This window comes from Oncorhynchus clarkii, chromosome 28, assembly GCF_045791955.1.
Source record: "Oncorhynchus clarkii lewisi isolate Uvic-CL-2024 chromosome 28, UVic_Ocla_1.0, whole genome shotgun sequence".
NCBI classification, from domain to species: Eukaryota; Metazoa; Chordata; class Actinopteri; order Salmoniformes; family Salmonidae; genus Oncorhynchus; species Oncorhynchus clarkii.
The window spans coordinates 21,918,513-21,924,512 of NC_092174.1; the positions used below are offsets into that span (position 1 = coordinate 21,918,513).

General features: G+C 37.2%; 1 protein-coding gene across 2 annotated transcripts in view; it reads right to left on the reverse strand.

Annotated features, from left to right (window-relative positions):
- Nucleotides 1–4,841, reverse strand: part of LOC139386586 (E3 ubiquitin-protein ligase RNF220-like) — a 164,650-nt gene extending 159,809 nt beyond the window's left edge. The window contains exon 1 of one of the 2 annotated variants that reach the window (XM_071132255.1): nt 4,667–4,841. The gene's annotated coding sequence lies outside the window, so the exon portion shown is untranslated. The remainder of the gene's footprint in view (nt 1–4,666) is intronic. The other variant, XM_071132254.1, reaches the window with a different exon arrangement.
- Between the last annotated feature and the right edge of the window lie 1,159 nt (nt 4,842–6,000).

Below are 6,000 nucleotides of genomic sequence, written 5' to 3' on the forward strand. Positions count from 1 at the left end.
ACACAGCTGCTATTTACTACAGGAGCAGTGCCACGGGATATTGAAGGGAAGATTTGGTTGCTGTGGATGAAACTGACATTTAGAAGACTTCCAAGCAGTCTTTACACAAAGTAACTACACTTTCATAATCCATGGGTATAGTACACTGTGTGTGTGTGTGTGTGTGTGTGTGTGTGTGTGTGTGTGTGTGTGTGTGTGTGTGTGTGTGTGTGTGTGTGTGTGTGTGTGTGTGTGTGTGTGTGTGTGTGTGTGTGTGTGTGTGTGTGTGTGTGTGTGTGTGTGCATCAATCAGTGTGTTTTTACTCCCAAGCCATGACAGTAGGAAGATAATAAGTAAACAAAGATATCTGTCTACAATCGATTGAAGCAAATGCACTGATAATGCCTTCTGGGAAGAAAATGTACTTATTTCCAAGCTCTTAAATTTTGGTCCAGATAATTGACAAATTGGGAAATCTGAGAAAGAAAATATCTGATAATTATATTGAACAAAACTCATCCAATTAGTCAGTCTAACCCTGAACTGTCTCCTGTTCTCAATGCCTCTCATGGAGTACTGCTGTGTACAATTCAGGCAAACCGTTACAAAAGGCTTTTGGAAATATCTAGCAATATGCTACTAAATGGAAACAAGCAACATTCATCAAAACAGAATATTATTCAATATCATTTGCAGTTGTTTTTCAATAAAATGCATTACTTTCAAATATCATAATAGTAATTTCCTACTCATGTGTACACTGTTAAAAGCAATAAAAGAAACGTTTTTTTCAGATATAGGCCTAACCAGTTCCAGTGCTTCATCTCCCTGTCTTCATCTCCCTCAGATTTGTACCCTTCATTCAAAAAGCACTGATGACAGAAACCATCTGAAAAGTGAATATAATATGGACATTAAGTCGCCTACAGACATAAACAGCATATCATTTCCTCAAGACTGACCAAAATAGACTCCAAATCACAAGGGGAAAAAAAATGTGAAAAAATGAAGGTTACTCAAAACGTGATGCCGATATTTCTATGAAACGGACGACTGAAAACAATGTCATACAAACAGGAAATAATAGAACGGATGTATTGTATGATTATTCAGATCGAATATTGCAATATGAAACGAATTAGCCAATAGCCACAACAATTTTCTCAGCATTTTCCAGCCCCAGAGCACAACAAAGAAAACCAGACAACCTTATTTGAAACAACATTTCAAATATTTGCTCTGGCTAAAAAAGCATTTTGAAACGCAAACAGTTCTAAATGACAGGGGAAGTGGTCAGACTAATGCAATTTGGGTGAAAATAAAACATGTTCGTTTGATTAAATTGACTAACCTACAATTATTCCAACTGATTAATAAATATTTTTTTAAACAAATGTAAAATGCACACGGTGAAACCGTGGGTGCATGGGCGATATATTTATCCTAAACCCTATGTTCAAACACTTGTTATTTACCGACAGAGGTTCATTTTAATTACCATGCCACCATCTGCATGACAAATGACCTTTCAGTCAAGTGTTTGTTAGCAAATCAAAATATAAATATGATAGGGACTGGTTGGAGGGGATGTGGTGGGCGGACCCTTCTGTTTTTAATAAAGAACGAATAAATAGCCTCGATATTGAAAGAACTAATAGACCAAGCGTCATCAAGACGATGCGATAGAGTAATCCATAGTTCATTTACTATCTATGTCATCTGGGTTTGTGTAAATCTGAATAAAACGGATGATCAGTAGCCTAGTAAGTAAATATATTATTATTATTATGTATATCATGACATTAATAATTCCCTATTGATCAAATATGAAATATAGCCTACTTTTAGCAGCAAAATCTTAGATTCTGTCTCTCCTTTCCCTCCCATTAGTGCAGCTTTCGAACCACACACAGAGAAGAAGACGCTCTCTTCAAATTGAGAACGGATAGTGTTTCATTCCGCCTGCTTGCTCTCCTCTCCAGTTTTTTAATTCCACAACGCTCAAATCCAGATTAAAATAACTCTAGATATTGATTCGGGCACTGGAATCGACATACATTTTAGTTCAGTTCTCACTTTGCAAGAGGATCAATGGGAAGCAATAACAGCTGACATCGCTGCTGGGAGGGATAGAAAAGAAGGACTGGGGATACAAATCGAAACCTGACAAATAAATCATCTTTTACTTTTCTTCCGAGCTAGACTTTCTTTTTGCCTGACTCTTCCCACGTAAAACAAATACGGAGTAGCCAATCGTTTGAATAAGCTAAGGGAGAACTAATACCAAATGTTCTACATGTAGGTGATTCATTCACATAACCTTGCCCATTAGCGGTAGGCCTGATTAGCCAAAAAAGAAGGATAAAATATATTTTTCCCAATGGAAATGTCCTTCTTCTCAACAAATTGTTGCGCTGTGAAAAGATCAGTCAGATATTCCACCTGCTCAACGCATTTAGAAGAACCAAAATATCCGTATTTGTCTGCACATATTTTAATATTTAAAATGTTATCATATAACTGGCATATCATCTTAATTATGATGTATCAATTAGCCTACTAGACTATACGCCAAAACGTAACTTTTTTTTACTTGTTGAAAACCTACCAGGATTAGAGAAATAATCAGACGCGGAAATAATCCGAGAAATATGAGACGCATGTGAGAGAGCACCTTTAGGCTACATATAACTTAATTTTTTAAATATATAATTCAAGTGAACATTGGGTAATAAAAAATAGGAAGTTTGAGACTATGCAACAATGCTGATAAATCACCTGAAGCGACGAAAGTGTGTTTTAGTGTTATATATATTTGTATTTATTCATTTTATTTTTTATCTAGCCTAGGCCTAAATTAGGCAATAACCATTTGACAATTTCTGAATAATAGATTTCGTTATTTTTCACGTAATGTTTGTGAAATAAGACTTTAAAGTTTTTCTTTTTTAAACAATAGGCTATAGTCAATTAGCTTACACACATATCAATTAGGCCAATATAATTTCATTAAAAATATGGAAACTTAAGTCTGCGTCGACTGGTGGATATGACGTCTACGACTCTAATCTTTCCAGTTGACAATTTTTTTTTTTATTGCAGCCCACATTTAAGATGTTTATCACGGATGAAAAATAGAACACTGTTAAAAGACATAAAGCAAATTGCTAACAAAGTTTTTGTTCACTCGTTCATTCCATTTTAAAATGTAAACAATTATTCATTCTATCTATTGGGAAAAAACCGAATAGGCCTATCTAAAACTTTAGACTATAACATCATTGCACAATTATAAAATGTTTTATTAAATTCAATTAGTGAGTGAGATTTTACAAACACTGCTCATGAATGTTATAGGCTGTTTTCATTTTTTTCATCAACTGTGAATTAACCTCGACTCTTTATACTTTGGAGCAACTAGTTTACAATCGTCGGTTGGCGGAAACCTTCCAGCTGTAATGTAAATTGTAGTGGTCCGTAGTAAACAGGTGTTTCCCTCTCCTTTCTATCGGGTCACTCTCAGACGACTTCTTGACTAGTTTAAGATTTTTCTTTCTGATGATAAAAGTGAACATAATTGATGGTTGTTACGCAACCTTAGTCAACAAGTAGGCTATTTGCTCAGTCTGTCTTTAAATATAGGCTATTCAAGTACGCTCACACACACATACACACACAGAGAGAGCAAACATTAGGCTACCAAGTCCAGAGAAAAGGCTAAATGTACACTATGCTTCACTTACACTTTTCCAAATACCTTAGTTTCTTGTGCAGAAAATGTTATGACCACTGTTCAGTCATTAACTTAAAATACATATTTTTTAGGTTTAAAAAATAATTAACGGATACGAGATATAATCGGTGTATTTAAAATAGTCACAGTCAAGTATGGTTACAAGCACCTTATTACACGGTAGCCTAATTGAGGTTTTACACAAAGACACCAAAACTTTCACTTTTAATCTGTGACGAGAGACATTTCTCCACCGCATTCTTTGGGTGACTAAAAGTAGTTCACGCGCATCAGATGGAACAATGTTGCAACTTCTTGGCCATGTCTCCCACTGTAAACCATTATCCAGATAGTGGACGCAACTACTCAGAACTACTTATAGGCCTACCTCGATTTAAAGTAAAACTTCTGGTGTTATAGGTCGGCTATATGTCAGGTGATCCTTTCCACATGTGATGGATAGCCTATGCCTTTTCCGACCGCTCAGGAGCGCAACGTTCAAAACATGAGGTAAAAGCTCAAACTCAAAACGCTCAAAGACGTCAAGTTTATCAGTTACCCTGAAACTTGTAAAAACACTGCAAATGTTTCAAACCAAGCTTACCCAAAACGTGTTCAGAAGTTAGAATGCATATTTTTGGAAACAGTGCGCTGGGAAAGGTAGCCTCATGCATGTGTCACATGGGTTGATGATAAAATGCCAAACTTTAGTCTAAGAAAAACACTTACAATTCTGAACACTGAGTGTGGACAACATTCACATGTCAAGAGGCATGGGTGACGACCACACAATCAGTAGCTTGCTAAGACATTTGATACTTGAGTTCACGCTTGAATAGTCGGATAGCCTACAGCCAGATTCGTTGTGCGTTAAAGTTGGACTACAACACAATCCCAATAGGTAGTAGAGCACAACACAATGCAATCACTGTCAAAACATTCGGAGTACTTACGTTGTTATAAACAATCCCTTTGAAGGTCCTAGATATTCGTTTATCCTCACAACCGAAACTTTTCAATGGCAGGCTGGCGAAAGCACCGGAGATAACGGAGTCGCATGGGAAGAAAAGTAGTAACACCTCGCTGCAATGTTGCGGTGTGGAGAGCCAGGCTGTCCCCAGCTCTTGTGATCAGAGTGGTGTGAGTTGCATGTACCTCTGAGAGAAAGGGAATCTTCGTGGAGTCGAAGAATAACGAAGAAAAGGCAGAGATTGGATCTAAAAGGTAGATGAGCCGCTCGCAAACAGTGTTTTAGGTGCAGTGCTGCCGCTCAGCGCTTGGTTTGCTCAATGACTGACTTTCTCTCCCTTTCCACTTTCCTCCCTTCGCAGTTCCCCAGCCCCCCTCTCTCCATCCATCCATCTTCCCCAGGGTGGGTTTCAGTGCGCTTTGTGAACAGTGAATGCATTTTCTTCTATCTTCGCCATAGAAATGAAGTCCACTTCTAAACAAAAGGTACATCCTAACTGGAGACTATTTCCAATCAAAGACAAAGATATGCGTGCGCCCTCGTTACAGTAGGCCTAGCAGTAAAATGACAAAGTTCCATACGTGGTGAACCTCTCAAAACAGGCTGCTTATGCAAAGTAATTAGCCTACCATTTAGCATAACTTTATATAAACACACATACATATATATATATATATATATATATATATATATTATTTTTGTTTGTTTTTTGTTGCAAGCCGTACAATTCTTAGTGACTATAATAACATTTGTAAGGATGTAACCGTGCTACGTTGCTTATATACAGATTGTTTAAACCATTGTCTATTGTGGGTTGGTGTCAACAACGTAGGAAAACAATTGCATCGGTCTTGCCTGACTGTTCCAGTAAATGGGCTATTCAGATATTATCCACCTGCTGGAAAGATATGGAATTGCATGTATTGTCCATCAAATAGAGAAATGTGTCTGAAACTAGTATCACATACTTACCATAACAACTATGCATTGTTATTAAACTATGCTGTAAAGTAGATGGACAATATCATATTTAAAGTGTATTTCAACAGTAAATGTAACTCTTATTTTGTTGAATTACTGTTGATGAGTGTAGTGTTATGTGAAGACGAGTCCACAGCCATACTGCCAAGGTTATCTGTGACTGTAAAATCCCTAAAGTGGATAATGTGGGAGGGGGATTCAGTAGCCCTGCATATGGGCTGCATGCATGCACATTATCACTTAGTTGTGTTGCTAATGACCTCTATTTGAGTGTGACTAGAGGGAACGAGGAAGAGGCCTACCTGTGTCCCAGGTCTCTCTCTCTCAATTCAAAAT